Source organism: Macaca mulatta, chromosome 5, assembly GCF_049350105.2.
Source record: "Macaca mulatta isolate MMU2019108-1 chromosome 5, T2T-MMU8v2.0, whole genome shotgun sequence".
In the NCBI taxonomy this organism is placed as follows: Eukaryota; Metazoa; Chordata; class Mammalia; order Primates; family Cercopithecidae; genus Macaca; species Macaca mulatta.
This window is the reverse complement of record NC_133410.1, coordinates 57,388,080-57,407,130: the sequence shown is the minus strand read 5'-3', so window position 1 is coordinate 57,407,130 and position 19,051 is coordinate 57,388,080. Positions and strand designations below refer to the sequence as shown.

The window sequence follows — 19,051 nt, the reverse complement described above, 5'->3', positions numbered from 1 at the left end:
GAAATGTTACAAACCACACCTTCTGGTCACAATATAATAAAGCTAAAAATTAAAATCAAAATCTCCAAATTAAAAAGGTCTTTCCACTGGGAAATTAAAAGGCCTTCTATTAAACAACTCTTGTGTGACTAGGGAAATACAAGCTGAAATTAAATAATTTCTGAAAAATAATAATGAATATAGTATATATCAATCTGTGACATACATTAAAATAGTAAAAAGATGAAAATTCCCAGCCCTAGACACATATATCAATAAAAATGAAATAACAAAAGTAAATTAAGTCTCTAACACAAAAACATAGAAAAATGGGTGAACTAAAAGAAAGCACAAGTAGGAAATAATAAATGCAAAAGCAGAAATTAAGATAGAAAAAAGAAAAACAATTGGTCAAATTCATGAATCAAAATCTTGATTCTTTAAAAAACAAAACAAAATAGATGTGGGTGAGGACCACTAACGTGATGGGAAGAGGAACATCAGGTAACACACTGCTTATCATTTTTACATTAATTCATGATTGTCAGCATAAAGTGCTTAAAAATTTTTTTAAAAAACCTTGAGCATAACAGTTTTTATTAAACTGAATTCATTTTTGTTATACTCACATTTTCTTCCTTTTGATTACTGAGATGCCACCTGTCAAAAAAAACTACAGTCAACGATAGAACATATCTACCTTAATACGTTTCGTGCTATCATTTTTTAGGAAGTAAGTAGTAGACAGGGAGATATTCCATAAAGAATTATAACAAGTAGAATGTTAGTCAAGATTGCTAGGCAATTTAAATGTTCTAAATAGAAGAGACTGCTACTTGAGGAAAAAAAAACCTTGCCCATTGAAAGAAAAGGATTTTCAAATTGGCTTATAAAAAATGACGCTATGCTGTGTACAAGAAGCATGACTTCTCATTTAAACGAGTTTCACTGTAAATGTTTGTTGTATAATTTTATTGATACACTAAAATGATACATTTTGGGATTCTTCAGGATAACAAATGACACTAAGAAAATTCAAACTGCTGAATAATGTTATCATGAATTAGAGATTAGAAGCATAAAGAAATGAGTAGGACAGGTATAGAACCACAACCAAATACTGGCAAATCATATAGTAATTCACTATCAAAGACTTTAGTATTAAGCAGGAAACAGAATCTAAGACCGAGGCAGAACTGAAACTAGAATTTAGAGAATAGAGAAAAGAAGAAAGAGGAAGGTTTGGCTTTAGAATATTCTGATGTTGAAACCACACTTGTTTACTTCGAAGTAAGATGATGAATGCTTGTGTTATCATAACTCAGTATGAATGCTTGTGTTATTAATAACAGGCTGTTGGAAAGCAGCAGTCCTTCAAAGGTGAATTTTTTTCTTAGAAAATTAGTAGTTTACAGAAGGCAGCACAGGTTTATTCACTTAAAATAGAGTTTTAAAACAACCATTTATTTGTGAAGAGGATGCTTAGTACCTCTGTTGCCAATGTTGGTAGTTATTTTGTGTGTGTATTCTAGAGTAATGAAAATCAGGATTTAAATAATATTTGTAATTCATTTTCACTATTTTAGACTGACCATATATCCTCAATTTGGTCAAGTCATCAGTGTTTCTATACTTTTGTGACACTATAGGAATTGAAATATTTTTCCTATTTTCAGGCATAAAGCTTATGAAATGATTAAAGATTTCTAGAAAAAGCAAGGTTTTTTGCTTTGGTAAATCATAAAATTGTCTAAAAGCTCTGCACTTGGTTGAACTGGGGATCATAACATGAATTTACATGTGTTTATTTTAAATCTCTCAGTAAAATACAGAGGTGAGACCTTGGCCTCTTCTGATATGCCCAAGGTCTATTTTGAACAGTTCTGCCTGATTTAAAATTACGAACAAGTTCACATTAAAAGGAGCCTTACATTTCTATAAAGTAATATCTAGGCCGGGTGCAGTGGCTCACGCCTGTAATCCCAGCACTTTGGGAGGCCAAGGCGGGCAGATCACAAGGTCAGGAGATCGAGACCATCCTGGCTAACATGGTGAAACCCCACCTCTACTAAAAATACAAAAAATTAGCCTGGCGTGGTGGTGGGCACTTGTAGTCCCAGCTACTTGGGAGGCCGAGGCAGGAGAATGGCGTGAACCCAGGAGGCGGGGCTTGCCGAGAGCGGAGATCGTGCCACTGCACTCCAGCCTGGGCAAGAGAGGGAGACTCTGTCTCAAAAAAAAAATAAAATAAAAAGTTATATCTATGTAACTATTCTACTCTAGTTATTTGATTGGAATGTTGCGGAAAAAAAAAAGTCTAAGAAACCACAAACCATAGAGAGGGAAATTCAGCTGCTTATTAACTTCACATACTCTCAGTGTCTGTTTTCTCAATCACACTTTTTCAAGTCTCTGGATGTTGCAATCCTAGCTCTGTGATCTACTAGCTGTGTCACATTGAGAACAATATTTAACCTCTGTATGACTATACGAGGGAGATAAAAAGTATACAGTTTAAAAGGTAAAAGGGTATATACCTTAAAAGAATAAGAGTTAACTGAGATAACTCATGCACAGGCCTTCCTACATAGTAACTGCAGGCCTTCTTATATAGTAACTGCCTCAACACATATAAAGTACCAAACAATTGGATAGCAATAACATGAATAACAATACTATCTGGCAGGGTGCAGTGGCTCATGCCTGTAATCCCAACACTTTGGGAAGCCAAGGTGGGCGGGGATCACTTGAGCCAAGAGTTAGAGACTAGCCTGGTCAACAGAGTGAGACTCTGTCTTTACAAAAAATGAAAAAATTAGCCAGGCATGGTGGTACTTGCCTGTAGTCCCAGCTACGTGGAAGGGTGAGGTGGGAGGATCCCTTGAGCCCAGGAGTTCAAGGCTGTAATGAGCCATGATCACTACTGCACTCCAGCCTGGGTGACAGAGCAAGACCCCATCTCAAAAAAACACCCCAAAATCCCAATACTATCTTTATAACTTAAGCAGTGTACGTAAACTAACTCACTTTCCCATAATAAAGAGCTACATTACGTTTCATATACGTCCACTAACAGAAAAGAAAGTGGGTTTAATCTGCATTGACTAAACACAGGGACTAGTATAATGTAATATGGAATTAAGCTATTTACGATCACATTTCACCCATACGTAATACCATCTAGTAGGGAGGTAATATGAAAGAAGCACAGAACTTAGAATCAGGAAACTTAATTCTGTCATCAGTTAACTGTGAGAGCATGGGCAGACCTTTTCATATCTGAGTCTCAATTTCCACCCTTACTAAATGAAATTACAGTTGTGTTTTTCAAACCCTTCTTAAGCAGTGGAAATGTTTCTTTAAATCTTCTGAGCCCCACATACCCTCCTCTCTGCCCCAGAGACACCTCTATGAAACACAGAGGGCTCCACTGAACATAGTCTGAAAACCACAAAGATAAAGCTCTTGCAGCTTTTATATTGAAGGCCTATGATATATTTATATTCTGGCCTAGGCATCCATCAAGTTCAAGGCTTCAGGTTTCCTAAAATAAATCAGATATAGATACAGATAAAATAGTGTATCACTTGTATATGTTCACAATTCTTAAATATAACTAGAAGTAAAACAAAAGTTACCTTAACTTCTGGATATTCTTATTTTCACTTATTCTATTAATACCTGAAAAAACAAAATATTTAAAATCTGCTCATTTATATATATTTCATTAACTGAAATTTATTATTTCAAAAGTTCAATTTACAAATTCATGTTCATCACTGAAGATCCTGACAATATGTAAAACACACATATAACAATGGCAACAACAAGTGTTATTTTTTCCTTTTATGTGAAAGTACATTTTAATAGCCTACAGCAGGCCAGGCATGGTGGCTAATACCTGTAATCCCAACACTTTGGGAGGTTGAGGTAGGAAGATTGCTTGAGGCCGGGAGTTTGAGATCAGCCTGGGCCACATAGTAAGACCTTGCCTCTACAAAAAAAAATTTTAAAAAACAGCCTATAGGCCAGGCGTGGTGTAAGCCTGTTATCCCAGTACTTTGGGAAGCTGAGGTGGGCGCATCACTAGAGGCCAGGAATTCGAGACCAACATGGGGAAATCCCATCTCTACTAAAAATACAAAATTAGCTGGGTGTGGTGGCATATGCTTGTAATCCTAGCTACTTTGGAGGCTGAGGCAGGACGACTGCTTGAACATGGGAGGCAGAGGTTGCAGCCTGGGTGACAGAACGAGACGCCGTCTCAAAGAAAAAAAATAGCCTATAGCACTTATCTAAATCACGTTTTTACAACAAAATGTGTTTAATTATACGCTCTCTATTGGCCCAATTCTAATTTTACTGGTACAGATCTCACTGGCACTATCAAGATAATGTAGCAAGTAAACTTATACGCACATATGACCTAATATCAATATTCTCTGACCTGACCTTTCTCCAGATACAGTCCAAACTGAGTTAAATAGACCAGCTAAATATCTTCTGACATTTTAACTGTTTTTCACTGTTTGGAAATGCTTTTGACCAGGCAACATCACTTGTACTTGGTTAGAGAAGTAATTGGGTAGAGAAACTTCTGTCTGGTGAGTCAAAACAGGTCTGTATATTTTAAGCAGGTATACTGAAATGATAAACAACCAAGATTTTTGGAATATCTTGGTGGAATGTAAGCAGCTTTTTCACATTTAAAAAATGAATGAGCCTGTAATCCCAGTGCTTTGGGAGGCCAAGGAGGGAGAATTGCTTGAGCTCAGGAGTTTGAGACCAGCCTGGACAATATAGTGAGATCGTGCCTCTACAAAAAATTTTAAAAATTAGCTGGGTGTGGTGGGCCATACCTATAGTCCCAGCTCCTCAGGAGGCTGAGGTGGGAGTATCACCTCAGCCCAGGAGGTTGAGGCCGCAGTGAGCCATGATCACGCCACTGCACTCCAGCTTGGGCAACAGAGTGAGACCTTGTCTCAAAAAAAAAAAAAAAGAAAAAGAAGCTGGGTGCGGTGGCTCACGCCTGTAATCTCAGCACTTTGGGAGGCAGAGGCGGGCGGATCACGAGATCAGGAGATTGAGACCATCCTGGCTAACACGGTGAAACCCTGTCTCTACTAAAAATACAAAAAATTAGCCGGGCGTGGTGGTGCGCACCTGTAGTCCCAGCTACTCGGAGGCTGAGGCAGGAGAATGGCGTGAACCCAGGAGGCGGAGCTTGCAGTGAGCCGAGAAGCGCCACTGCACTCCAGCCTGGGCGACAAAGCGAGACACCATCTCAAAAAAAAAAAAAAAAAAAAAAAGAAAGAAAGAAAAAGAAAAAAATGAATATATTCTATGTGCAGAATTCAGACTAATGAACAGAAGTAAAGAGAGGCAGAGTTTAGTTCAAGGTGGAGATGGATTTTCTAAAGACTACAGTACCCTGAATATATACCTGGAGGGCTTCCTTGAGTGGTGTTGAAGGTAAGAATGGGTGAGCACTTGTTGAAACGGCAACTGCCACTGGTATTCTTTCTTGGGTAGAGTGTTGGACTAGAAAATCTCTAAAATCTTCTCCAATTTGGACATTCTATGATTTCCCATGGAAAACATCCAACAAAAAGCTGACCCAAAATATGACTTCGCACAGGTGATGTCAGTCAACAGCAAAGCTAGATAGGAACAATTCTACTGCTTCCAGCAAGTCTCATGCTATTTTGTTAAAAATGTTTGGCTCTAGATAAATTATAATAAAGTTTTAACTTTTCTTTTTTCTTTCTTTTTTTTTTTTTTTTGAGATAGGGTCTCACTTTGTCATCCAGGCTGCAGTGCAGTGGTGGCTCAAGCGATCCTCCCACCTCAGCCCCCCAGGTGGCTGGGACTATAGCTGCACGCCACCACGCCTGGCTAATTTTTGTATTTTTAGTAGAGACGGGGTTTTGCCATGTTGCCCAGGCTGGTCTTGAACTCCTGAACTCAGGGGATCTGTCTGTTTCAGCCTCCCAAAGTGCTAGGACAGGGATGAGCCACCATTCACAGCTAAGTTTTTTTCCTTTAACATTTCTGCATATATGTTTACAGTAGTATTAAATTCATCTTATCCCAAATCTTCTCTCTTCATCTCCTCACTAAACCTTCTTTCTTGGGTATTTGAAATATCTTCATCAATTCAAATTCCATATCCAATTAATCACCATATTCTGTTAAGTTTAAATATGTATTATCTTTTAACTCAGTAAAGAAGACTTAGGTAGGGTCACAAGTCATAAGGACAAAATCCTTGAATATGCAACTTAGTTCATTTTACTCCCATTGTATTTTTATGCTTTCATCAGTTCTTAACAGGCCTACTACAAAGTATCTCAAAATGATGTTTCTAGTTTTAGTCTCTTAAAATCATTAAAAGTTTCCTATAAAACCAGAGCCATCTTGCTGTCTTGCTCAAAGACTAAGGTTTGAACTAAGACTAGCACTCTTAGGCTTGCCCTTTAGATCTGGCCCAACCCACTTACCAGTTCATTCTCTGGCCACTCCCTGACATACACTGTGCCCCAATAGATGTCTTACTTGCTATGCCCTCAGTGGGTCATGCTCTTTTAGGACTCTGTTTTTATTTGTACTGTTCTTTTTGTCCCTCCTTAACCTCCTGGCAAAAACCTCTCCAGTTTGGCTTTTAGGGATATTACTGGTGGCAATGCACATTGATCCAGTTTTAAATTTCAGCATTCTAATAAGAAAAAAAGAAAACTACCCAATGTCTCTGAAAAAATAATGCAGAGGACTGTATTTGAAGGACATGCTCTCCTTACTCTTCCCCTATCAAAAGTGGCAAGCTTCAACTAAAGAATTCATGCATACAAAGCACTTAGCACATGGAGCGGCGCACATAGCAAGCCTTTGATAACTATTAATTAGACTGTTGCTGGCATTTAGATAGTTTACAATATGTTATTGCTATGAATATAGTGTTTCTATAAATACTAGAAATAGAGCTGTTTAAAATCAAGATCAATCAAGTTTCTATCCTCATTAACTTATATTCCAATGGGGAAAGAAAGGCACTAAGGGGCAAAAAAATCACAAATATAATTTTGGGGAGTTGTCAAGTACAATAAAGAAAATAACACAGGATAGTGGTATACAGAGAGATGGAGTTGAGACTCCTGATATGGTTTGGCTGTGTCCCCACCCAAATCTCAACTTGAAGAGCATCTCCCAGAATTCCCACGTGCATGGGAGGGACCAAGGAGGAGGTAATTGAATCATGGAGGCCGGTCTTTCCTGTGCTATTCTTGTGATAGTGACTAAATTTCATGAGATCCGATGGGGTTATCGGGGTTTCCACTTTTGCTTCTTCATTTTCTCTTGCTGCTGCCATGTAAGAAGTGCCTTTCGCCTCCTGCTATGATTCTGAGACCTCCCCAGCCATGTGGAACTGTAACTCCAATTAAACCTCTTTTTCTTCTTCCCAGTATATCTTTATCAGCAGCGTAAAAATGGACTAATACAGTAAATTGGTACCAGTAGTGTGGGGTGTTGCTGAAAAGATACCCGAAAATGTGGGCGTGACTTTGGAACCGGGTAACAGGCAGAGATTGGAACAGTTTTGAGGGCTCAGAAGAAGACAGGAAAATGTGAACTTCCTAGAGACTTGTCGAATGGCTTTGCCCAAGATGCCAATAACAATATGGACAATAAGGTCCAGGCTGAGGTGGTTTCAGATTGAGATGAGGAACTTGTTGGGAACTAGAGCAAAGGTCACTCTTGCTATTCTTCTCTAAAGATCTGTGGAACTCTAATCTTGAGAGAGATGATTTAGGGTATCTGGCAGGATAAATTTCTAAGCAGCAAACCATTCGAGAGATGACCTGGGTACTGTTAAAAGCCATTCAGTTTTATAAGGGAAGCAGAGCATAAAAGTTTGGAAAATTTGCAGCCTGACTATGTGATAGAAAGGAAAAATCCATTTTCTGGGGAGAAATTCAAGCCGGCTGCAGAAATTTACATAAATAGCAAGGAGTGTAATGTTAATCCCCAAGACCATGGGGAAATGTCTCTGGGCCATGTCGGAGACCTTCATGGCAGCCCATCCCAACACAGGCCCAGAGGCCCAGGAGAAAAAAGTGGTTTCGTGGGCTGAGCCCAGGGTCCCTGTGCTGGGTGCAGCCTTGGGACTTGGCGCCCTGTGTCCCAGCTGCTCCAATCATGGCTGAAAGGGGTCAATGTGCACCTCGGGCTGTGGCTTCAGAGAGTGGAAGCCCCAAGCCTTGGCAGCTTCCATGTGGTATTAAGCCTGCAGGTGCATAGGCCTCAAGAATTGAGGTTTGGGAACCTCTGCTGTATTTCAGAAGATGTATGGAAATGCCTGGATGCCCAGGCAAAAGTTTGCTGTAGGGGTGGGGCCCTTATGGAGAACCTCAGCTAGGGCAGTGCTGAAGGGAAATGTGGGGTCAGAACCCCCACACAGAGTCCCTACTGGGGCACTGCCTAGTGGAGTTGTAAGAAGAGGGCCATCAGCCTCCAGACCCCAGAATGGTAGATCCACCAATACCTTGCACCATGCATCTGAAAAGCTGCAGACACTCAACACCAGCCCATGAAAGCATCTGGGAGGAAGGCTGTACCCTGCAAAGTCACAGGGGTTGGAGCTGTCCAAGACCATGGGAACCCACCTCTTGCATCAGGTTGACCTTGATGTGAGACCTGGAGTCAAAGGAGATCATTTTGAAGCTTTAAAATTTGACTACCCTGCTGGATTTCGGATTTGCATGGGCCCTGTAACTCCTTTGTTTTGGCCAATTTCTCCCATTTGGAATGGCTGTATTTACCCAACACAGCCCTCATTGTATTGAGGAAGTAACTAGCTTGTTTTTTATTTTGCAGGCTCGTAGGCAGAAGGGACTTGGCTCATCTCAGATGAGACTTTGGACTGCTGACTTGGGTTAATGCTGAAATAAGTTAAGACTTTGGGGGACTGCTGGTAAGGCATGATTGGTTTTGAAATATGAAGATATGAGATTTGGAGGGGCCGGGGTGGAATGATATGGTTTGCCTGTGTCCCCACCCAAATCTCAACTTGAATTGTATCTCTCAGAATTCCCACGTGTTGTCGGAGGGACCCAGGGGGAGGTAATTTTCTCTTGCTGCTGCCATGTAAGAAGTGCCTTTCACCTCCCACCATAATTCTGAGGCCTCCACAGCCATGTGGAACTGTAAGTCCAATTAAACCTCTTTTTCTTCCCACTCTCAGGTATGTCTTAGCAGCGTGAAAACAGACTAACACAGCCCCTCTAGTTAGGGTAGGTGAGGGAAGGCCTTTCTAAGGAGGTGGCATTGAATTGAATGACAAAAAGGAGTCAGCCTCACAGGGGCCAGGGTAACTTCTTAAAAGGAAATGCCATCACAAAGGCCCAAAGATGAGAAGAGCTCAGTGTTCACTGACTCCCAATGAAGAAGGCTAATGAGGTTGCAGGGTAGCTAAGTGGGGATGAGAGGGCTTCTAATGGAGGCCAACTGTGTGTAATGCCAAAAGGAACACTGTGCTTATCACTTCCTTTCCTACACTATCCTGAGAAGATGTTAGTGAGGTTGGTGGAGGTAGAGCTCATGGATCCTTGAAAAGGCCACATACTGAAGACTTTGGGGCTTATTCTAAATGCAACGCAAAGCGCTGGAGGATTTTAATCAAGGGCATATGATCCTCCAGTATACACTAGGAGAAGCTGGGGCCAGTAGTCATAAATCCATTGGAGCAGTCCAATAAAGGGACTAAAACCCAACTCTGAAGTAGGTCAGACATTAAAAGTAGATAGTGCTGGGGTTGAGAATGGGGATTGACTACAGATGGGTACAAGGGATCATTTTTGGATGATGGAAATGTTCTAAAACTGAACTGTGTGGTGATTGTACAATTCAGTAAGTTTATTAAAAATCACTGGACTGTCCACTTCAAACAGATGAATTTTATGGTATGTAAATTATACCTTATAAAGCAGTTTGAAAAGCAAGCAGATGTGGGGAGTGTGTTAGTTTGTTTTCACACTGCTGACAAAGACATTCCCAAGACTGGGTAATTTATAAAGAAAAAAGAGATTTAATGGACTCAGTTTCACATGACTGGGGAGGTGTCACGATCACAGAGGAAAAGCAAGGGAAGTCTTATGTGGCGGCAGGCAAGAGAGAGTTTGTGCAGGGGAACTCCCCTTTATAAAACCATCAGATCTTGTGGGGCTTATTCACTATCACGAGAACAGCACAGGAAAGACCTGCCCCCATGATTCAATTACCTTTCACTGGGTCCCTCACACAGGGAATTGTGGGAGCTACAATTCAAGATGAGATGTGGGTGGGGATACAGCCAAACCATATCAAGGAAAGTGGGAAATGTAAATTAGCTGTCTGGGTCCCCGAAGTGAATCACTAAACTTGAACACTGAATTTTCCTGTATCCTGAAAACTCCAAAGTGTCTTTATTCCAGATGACTAGTGGTTGCTTTTAGCCATATTTTAACACATGGAAGCACTTCTGCATTCCCTCTTTTCCCCAGGCCTGGACCTCAATCCCCAGGTGTCTGCAACTTTTACTTAATATACATATGATGGATAACCAATAATGATTCAGCTAAGGTAAGGACAAAGCCTTTGCCACTTTTTACCTTTATTCTGTTTAGCCAGAGCAAATAGTGATATTTTAATAGGAATACTCTTAAAAAATTGCTTTAAATGCCAGACTACCTCCTTCCTATGCACCACTTAAATTTCTTTTATCAGATTCCCTATTCAAATCCTTTCGTTAGGATTTACAGGATTCAGATAAATATACAGTGATCTCCACTATTGTACCCCACTACTGCCCCAGCTGAAGACCTGTAAACTATTCATCAGTACAGTATGCTATGTGATTTATGAGCACGCTTATATGTATTAGTTCCCTACAGTTTCCATAACAAATCATCACAAACTCGGTAGCTTAAAACAGCAGCAACTTATTCTTTCATAATTGTGGAGGCCAGGAGTCCAAAATCAGTCTCATGGGGAAGAAAGCATAGCGTTGGCAGGGCTCCCTCCACCTTTGGAGGCTCTGCAAGAGAATCAGTTCCTTGTCTCTTCTAGCTCTATTGGCTGCCGGGCATTTGGTGACTTGTGGCCACATCACTCCAGTATCTGCCTTTGTGGTCATATTGCCTTCTCTTCAGCCTGTATCAAGTCTGCTTCTCTCTCTCTCTCAGGACCTTTGCGTTTGCATTTAGGATCCACCTAGATAATTCACGGTAATCTCTCTATTTCAAGGTACTTAATCACATATGCAAAGGCACTTTTCCCTTATAAGGTAACATATACAGGTTTCAGGGATTAGGACCTGATATATTTGAGTGGCCACTGCTCCGCCTACCATATAATTTGGGGCCACCTAGCTGGGGGACGGGTGGATCACAAGAGGCCCTGTTTAATAAACGGTGGAGGTCTAAAGTGGCTCACTCATTACATTCTAGATAACACTGAGTACTCATTGTAAACGCACAACAACAATAAGAGCTTTGCATACATACAAATAAATTGCTGTCTTCAATTTGTTTTGGGAGTATAATATCATCTCTATGGCATAGAAACCATTTCACCCACAACACAAGTAAGATAACCATACCAAGATTAAAAACAATGAGCGCAGTACGGAGATAGGAGGACCACATCTCTCTCACTACTCCTCCACCCCTACCTGATGAGTTTCCGCAGAGAAACAGTACTACCCAGCATGTCTCTGGGATATGTGGAAGCCCTGGTCCTTCCCCCCGCCAAACCCCCGCCCTGACCTTAATCGGCAGCTGACAGAAGCAGCAAGAACTGGTTGCCAGTCAAAAAACCTGGGCAACAGCCTACCTCACTTCTACTTTCCCCTGACCTTGGAGTTCAGCATGAGGCACAAACAAAACCTGGAGCAGCCTGAGTGGGGCCTGGAGCAGACTGCTGTGGAAAAGGATGGAGACTTTCCAGAATTCATTGTGCCGCTGATTGATGCTGATAATGGGGGAAAGCTCTGACCGCCACATGTGGTTTACAGACAAGGCTCAAGCTCTAAGGGACCTCGCGCCGGCGTTTAACACCATTCCGTCTCGGATGCGAGGCTGTCCTCTTTTACCGCCAAGTCTTCCCCATGTCCTCCCCCTGTTCGCGGCGGCGCGGCAGATACAGTTGGCAGTCATGTTGGGACAGGTTACTCGGTGATTCTCTTCCCCACAAATCAAATTATTTTGTTCTTCAAGGTCCAGGTTTCAGCGCCACCGTCCCCAGGGGTCTTGCGATCCCCGAAAACAACAGCAGTTCATTCCAGTAAAGAAACAATTTATTGGGCATCTACCATGTGCAGAACAAACACGAGGCACTGGAAGATTCCAGAAAATGAACACGAGTCGCTCCGGGTCCTCAGAAGAACCCCACTCCCACCCCACCATCCTCGTCTCACGGGCCGCGCCCCGCCTGTACCTGCAACCAACACCTAATCCTAAAACACCGGCCGCATCTCCGCGGGGCGCCGGCGGGCGCAGCGGCCCCACCGGCGTCGACCTGGCGGCTGGGACGGGGCGGCTCCCCACTCTCCGCCCCTAAGGCCTGCGGAGGCGGCGGGGGCGGCTCCTCCTCCTCCTCAGCGGCGGCGCCGGAAGCTGCCCGCGCCCCTCCCCCTGCCCGTCCCTCCTCGCGGCTGCGGCGCTCTGGACGCTGCCAGGTCTGCACGAGCCGCACGGGCGACGGTTAGGACGCTCTGCGAGGCTTCGTAGTCGGGGGAGGGTAGAAGGGGGGTGCTTGGGGGGTTCTTGGTCGCTACCAGGCGGGGACCCCCTCGCGCGCCTGCGACTCCGCCCGCCGGACGCCGTCTCCGGGGCAACCGAGCGCCAAAGTCCCCACTACCACCCGGGCGCCCTAAGGAGCGGGGGTGGACCCAGCCGGTAGACAAATCCTGGAGCCCTGCCCCAGAAACTATCCTGGGTTCGGGCCTGCACCCGGCGCCTTCTGCCGCTTCTCCCACAGCCTCCTAACTGGTCTCCGGCCATACTCCTGCCCCCACCCCAGCGCCTCGGACCACTGTCGTAGCTGCCCCCACCGTGGTCTTCCCAGATAACTCACTGACCCGCACCAGTCCGAGCTCTTACCTGCCTAAGAGTCAAGCCCAATCTGGTGTTGCCCACCGGGCCTCCTCCTCTGACACCCCCATCTCACCCCACCTCAAACCCACCTCCCATTGCCACTCCTCACATTGCAGTTTGAACATTTCAAGTTAACAGAATTCACATTTTGCAGCTCTGTTTTCTCAGTCCCCGAATGTTTTTCAAGTTCAAACGTGTTCTCGGCATAGCTGACCCTTCTGCCTCTGGAGACTTGTTCCCTCCGCTGTGCTACAGTTACCCTCTGTCGTTATCTCTAATATAAAATTTATCAGATTTTTGCTGTCCAAATTATCGATCAAATGGAACGCGTCCAGAAAGGCCAGTGTCTGACAGATGCAGCCTGCGGCGTTTAATTCTACTAGCAATCACATTGTGCAGACACTTACAGCAAATAACTTTTTATGTATAAGTTAATTAGAAATATTAGTCTTACATTAAATAATGTAGCTATAAATTTTAATAAAAATAGATTAAATGACAAAAATTGTTTATCATATCTTTGTAATTTAAGTTAATCCATATATTGGCTCAGAGAGATCTAGGATTACCTACAGAATCGAGCATTTTAACAGGAAATAATAAGTATTACATGGAAAGGTAAATAATTTAGGTTTTGTGGTTACACGAAAAGCAATTTCTAATTTTTTCTTTTTTATATCAAAACATGAGTGTTCAATGACAGAAAAATATTTTCCATACCTAATACATGGTTTCCATTGATGTCTCATTTTGTGCTTGTACCCTGGACGCACACAAAAAGGTTTTTTTTCTTTTCAACGTCTTTAATTGAAAGGTGTGTTAATTAGTGTGGCATGAAATTATCTACAACCACATATGTGTACGAAAAGTTGTGTGCCGCTGATTTTACTATAAAATCATCACATTTTGAAGTGTCCTGTAGTTTTACAACATTTTTTAAATATTGTATTAAAAACAGCTTCTTAGCTTTTTAAATAAAGAATTAAAAGATCAAGAAAGGAATCCAAAGTCCTTTTCCATTCATTCATTCATTCCACCCATGTTTATAGGGCACCTACAACACGCTATGTGTAGGTTGCAAAAATAAAGCAGGGAACAAATACAGTCCCTACCCTAGTAGTGCTTACATTCTTGTAGAGGAAGATGAGCAATGCACGAATAGATAAGTTCAAATATGCCAGATGGGGATAAGTTGTGGAGACAGAGGTAGGGAGTGTGGAGTTGCCGTTTCATAGTGTGGTCTTGAGAAGACCTCATTGATAAAGTGACATTCAAAAGTGACTTGTAGGGCTGGGGGAAGGGATCTGTGTGGATATTGTGGGACAGAGCTTTTCAGGCATTTGGTTGGTTGGTTTGAAAAATCAACCCAGAGGCCAGTGAGGACTGAGCCGGGTGGATGAACAAGCAGAGGTTGGGGCATTGTGGTCATTTAGGGCCCAAGTCACCAAGAGCTCTTTTAGTAAGGGTCCTCACCTAGGTCCAAGGTTGTTGTGTCTCCCCTCACTGGTTCCAATTGTGCACTAGACCCTGTGCTGGACACTGGGGAGATACAAAGAAGCTCCAGTTTCTGCCCTCAAGGAACCAGTGTCCCTCCTAATGTCAATCCAAATGGTGGCTGGGTTTTGTGAGGATGCAGTTAAGACTCTGTCAATTTACAGAAGGCTCAGGAACCTAGAACCCAGGCCTGATCTGAGCTTTGGCACTAGCTTGAGCAAGCCGTTTGAACTTCCAAAGTGTTAGTATTTTCATCTGCAAAATGTGAGATGTAGAAATATCAGAAGGGGCTTTTCTAACGGGAAAAAAAAAAAAACAAAACCCTATGACTCTATAAAATCAAAGTGTAGAACTATCTTAGTACAAAAATTTCTGTTAAAATTGTGTCAGAAAAGTACTTCAGATATCATATACGTGATGCATATATAGGGTCACTTAAAATTTAATTCACAATTTGCTAAGTTCAAAAATAGTCTTGCTTCATCCGACATAACCAGTTTTGTAAACAGGTGGTACTTAGGAAAAAAACACATATTTTAATTTAGCATATGGTATAGATTATGTGAAATTACTTTAACCATTGTGTTTCCTTTATGATTTAGACCTTGAAACTTTTCTTTGGCCAAAGATCTTCAAAACTAAATACAGTGTTAAAGCAGAATTACATAGCAGCCTGGATTAGGGGAATAGATATTTTCCTTTCCTGACTATGGTTTAAAACTTTCTGTTGTACATTGTATTGGGCATCTGCTTTTTCCCAGTGCCCAGTACAGAGTTGGACATATAGAAGTCATCAATATATATTGTGGAGGGGATAAGTGGCAAGTCATCTCTAATACACTTTGCAAGTACATGGAGCATAAAATATTAAAAGACCATGTAGTTAATGTTCTGACTTTCTTCTCTCTACCAGCAACACAAGGAGAGAAATATATCTAATTAGAAAGCTTGAGTTCAAACAACAAATATTTATTGAGCACCAACTGTGTATCAGGAACATCAGTGAACAAAATGGACCAAAACCCTGCCCTCATGTTACTTACATTTCAGTGGTGGGGGACAGATCATAAATAATCACCGCGACAGAATTAATGTACTAGAAGGTGGTAAATGCCATGGGGACAAAGGAAGCAGGGAAGGAGAAGAGGAAGTGTGGGATGGATTGTGACTGAGTCCAAACTTCTTGTTCTTGCCACATGACATCAATCAGTCAAGAGACAAGGAGGTGGAGGAAGGAAAGCGACTTTATTTTGGGGAGCCAGGAAACAAAGAAGATGCAGACCAATGTCCTAAAGAACCATCTTAGAATTATGCGAGCTTTGCCTTGTCTTTTATGTTTAAGTGACAGGGAACCGCAGACATCTGGGCACCAACAAGGGTCCAGGGGAAGTTTGTGAAACTTCTTTGTCCTTAGGTAACATTCTCTCATGTAACAATAACCAAACCTCCTTGTTTCTGTAAATCTAACAAAACATAGCTGTTTATATACTACTTCTTTAATCCTAGGGTTAGTTCCTAAGACTACATGATTGCAGTTTTTGCATTGTATCTTAGTGTTCTAAAATTATCCTAGCCCATTTGCAGGAATGGGTATCCCCTTAAATAAAAAATGGAGTTAGTTATGTTAGTTCTTTTGCTGTTTCACTGTTGCAGTATGGAAACAGAGCAGAGAGGAGCCCCTCCAGGTGTGAGCAGAACCTTGAAGGAGGCAGGGAGCAGCCACATGACTCTCTGAGGAACAGCATTTCCAGGAGGAATTGTGATTGTATTTCTGGGAACGTATCTTGGCAGCGTGAGTAATTTCTAATATGGGACTACTTTTGAATTAGTTTTAAAAGAAGACTTTTCATATGCCATCTTAATTTAAAGAGTAGAAATGTTTTTGTTCTTTGGAGCCGATTGCAGTTTTAAAACTCAACTTTTTTGAGTTATACTTCACTTCCAATACAGTTTTTTTTGCGGGGGGAGACTGAGTCTCGCTCTGTCGCCCAGGCTGGAGAGCTGTGACTGCAAGCTCCGCCTCCCGGGTTCATGCCATTCTCCTGCCTCAGTCTCCTGAGTAGCTGGGACTACAGGCGTCCGCCACCATGCCCAGCTAATTTATTTTCTTTTTTCTGTTTACTTTTATTAGAGACGGCGTTTCACTGTGTTAGCCAGGATGGTCTCAATCTCCTTACCTTGTGATCCGCCTGCCTCAGCCTCCCAAAGTGCTGGGATTACAGGCATGAGCCACTGCGTCCAGCCAATTCATTCATTTTAAGTGTACTTTTTGTGTGTGGAAATCATAAAAATCAAATTTTTTTCTTGTCGATATGATGACAAAATATTTAATAGAATGCTAAAGACAATCTTGGCCGGGCCTAGTGGCTCACACCTATAATCCCAACACTTTGGGAGGCTGAAGCAGGAGGATTGCTTGAAACTAGGAGTTTGAGACCAGCTTGGGCAACATAGAGAGACTCTGTCTCTATTTTCTTTTAAAAATAAAAATTTAAAAGAAGAATAACAGGCTGGGCGCAGTGGCTCTTGCCTATAATCCCAGCCAGCACTTTGGGAGGCTATGGCAGGTGGATCACTTGAGGTCAGGAGTTTGAAACCAGCCTGGCCAACATGGTGAAACCCCATCTCTACCAAAAATACAAAAAATTAGCTGGGCGAGGTGGTGTCTGCCTGTAATCCCAGCTACTCAGGCAGGAGAATTGCTTGAACCCGGTAGGTAGAGGTTACAGTGAGCCGAAATTGCGCCACTGCACTCCAGCTTGGGTGACAGAGTGAGACTCTGTCTCAAAATAAATAAATAATAAATAAAAATCTTCAGTAAAATCATTTATATTGTTATCACAATGGTATAGTTTACAATCCTAGACAAAACCAACGAATGCCTTTTAGATATGGGTTTAGAAAATGGAAGTAGTACAAGATTAACCGTTTATTTTCTATGAAGGGAAAATATTCAAATTGACAGCGTATAAATTTTGATTCACAGATTGTTTTGGAATGCTTAAATAAAGGTAACATTAGTAGAGGTATAAACATGATGGAAACCTTCAACAGCAAAGAAAATACATGTTTTAAAACAAGAAAATCAATGAGTAAACAACCAAAAAATAAACAGATGAATAAAGCAAGAAAACATATGTAAGTTCTTTTCTTTGTGTTGTATTAGTGTGTAATTATTTTTACTGTCCTGTCTATAATTTATTGGGCTTTTTGAATCTGTGGTTTGTTTCTTTCAAAGGTCTGAAAAATCCTCAATTTTGTGTGTATATAAATTGAGAGAGAGAGAGAGACAGAAGTGGGGGTATTTATTACAGAGTAGGGAGAGAGAGAAAAAGACAGAGAGGGACAGAGACAGAGAGATGGGGGAGGGGGATTTGTTACAGGAATTGGCTCACACAATTTTGGAGGCTAAATGCCATAACATGCCCTCTACAAGCTGATGACCCAGGAAAGCTGGTGTTGTAATTTAGTCTAAATTTAAAGGCCTGAGAGCTAGGGGAGACACTGTCCCAGGGCAGGAGAAGATGATATCCCATCCTGGGAGAGAGTTTAAGTGTGCTTTTAAGTGATGAGTTTTGAGAAATGTATGTACCCAGTAACGAACACTCCAATCAAGATTTCTGTCTCCCCGGAAAGTTCCTTGTGTTCCTTGGAATCATTCTCTCCCCCAACACTGATATGGGTTTTTAAAAGTACAAGTCTTTTTTTTTTTTTTTTTTAATTGACAAACTCTTTTACAGACTGATGAAAAAAGGGGATAGAAGTAGCAGATGGAAGTCAGATAGCTAATAAAGGGAGATTGCCTATTCTCCTCTAGGTCTTGTTCCTGCCATTGAGATCATTGTCATTAGCATCTTTGAAGCCAACTTATCCTTTATCATAACTGTCTTTTGTTTAAGATCTCAATGCCATTGCTTTTGCTGAGTTATATTCTTATTAAGATCTTTTACTTCTATTTAGGAAGAAATAGTGTGAGTTTATGGATATATTTCTAACAGTTTCAAAATAATAACCTACTACAATGACTTATATAACAGTTATGACTTCTGTCAGGGATCTAATATCAAGTATGTGCCATCAGATATTATTATTATCTGGATCTTTATGCATCTGGCAGTTTTGTGACTTTTCACTACAACCATGCTTACCATGATTAAGTGATGAATAATGATCTAATTAATCATAGTGTCATGTTTTACATTTCTTTACCTTTTACAGGCGCTTTTTAAACTTACTGTGGTAAAATATACATAGCATAAAATTTATCTTTTTAACTATTTTCAATTGTATAATTCCATGGCATTCACATAGGCATATTGTTATGCCACCATTACCACCATCCATCTCCAGAACTTTTTCATTTTTCTGGACTGAAACTCTGTACCCATTAAATACTAACTCCTTATTCCCTCGTCCCTCATCCCCGGAAAGCACCATACTACTTTCGCTTT

At 41.5% G+C, this 19,051-nt stretch overlaps 1 protein-coding gene across 1 annotated transcript in view; it reads right to left on the bottom strand.

Moving 5' to 3' along the window:
- Positions 1-729, bottom strand: part of CCDC158 (coiled-coil domain containing 158) — a 102,784-nt gene extending 102,055 nt beyond the window's left edge. Inside the window, exon 1 of the mRNA XM_028848487.2 lies at positions 609-729. The gene's annotated coding sequence lies outside the window, so the exon portion shown is untranslated. The remainder of the gene's footprint in view (positions 1-608) is intronic.
- Positions 730-19,051: the final 18,322 nt, after the last annotated feature.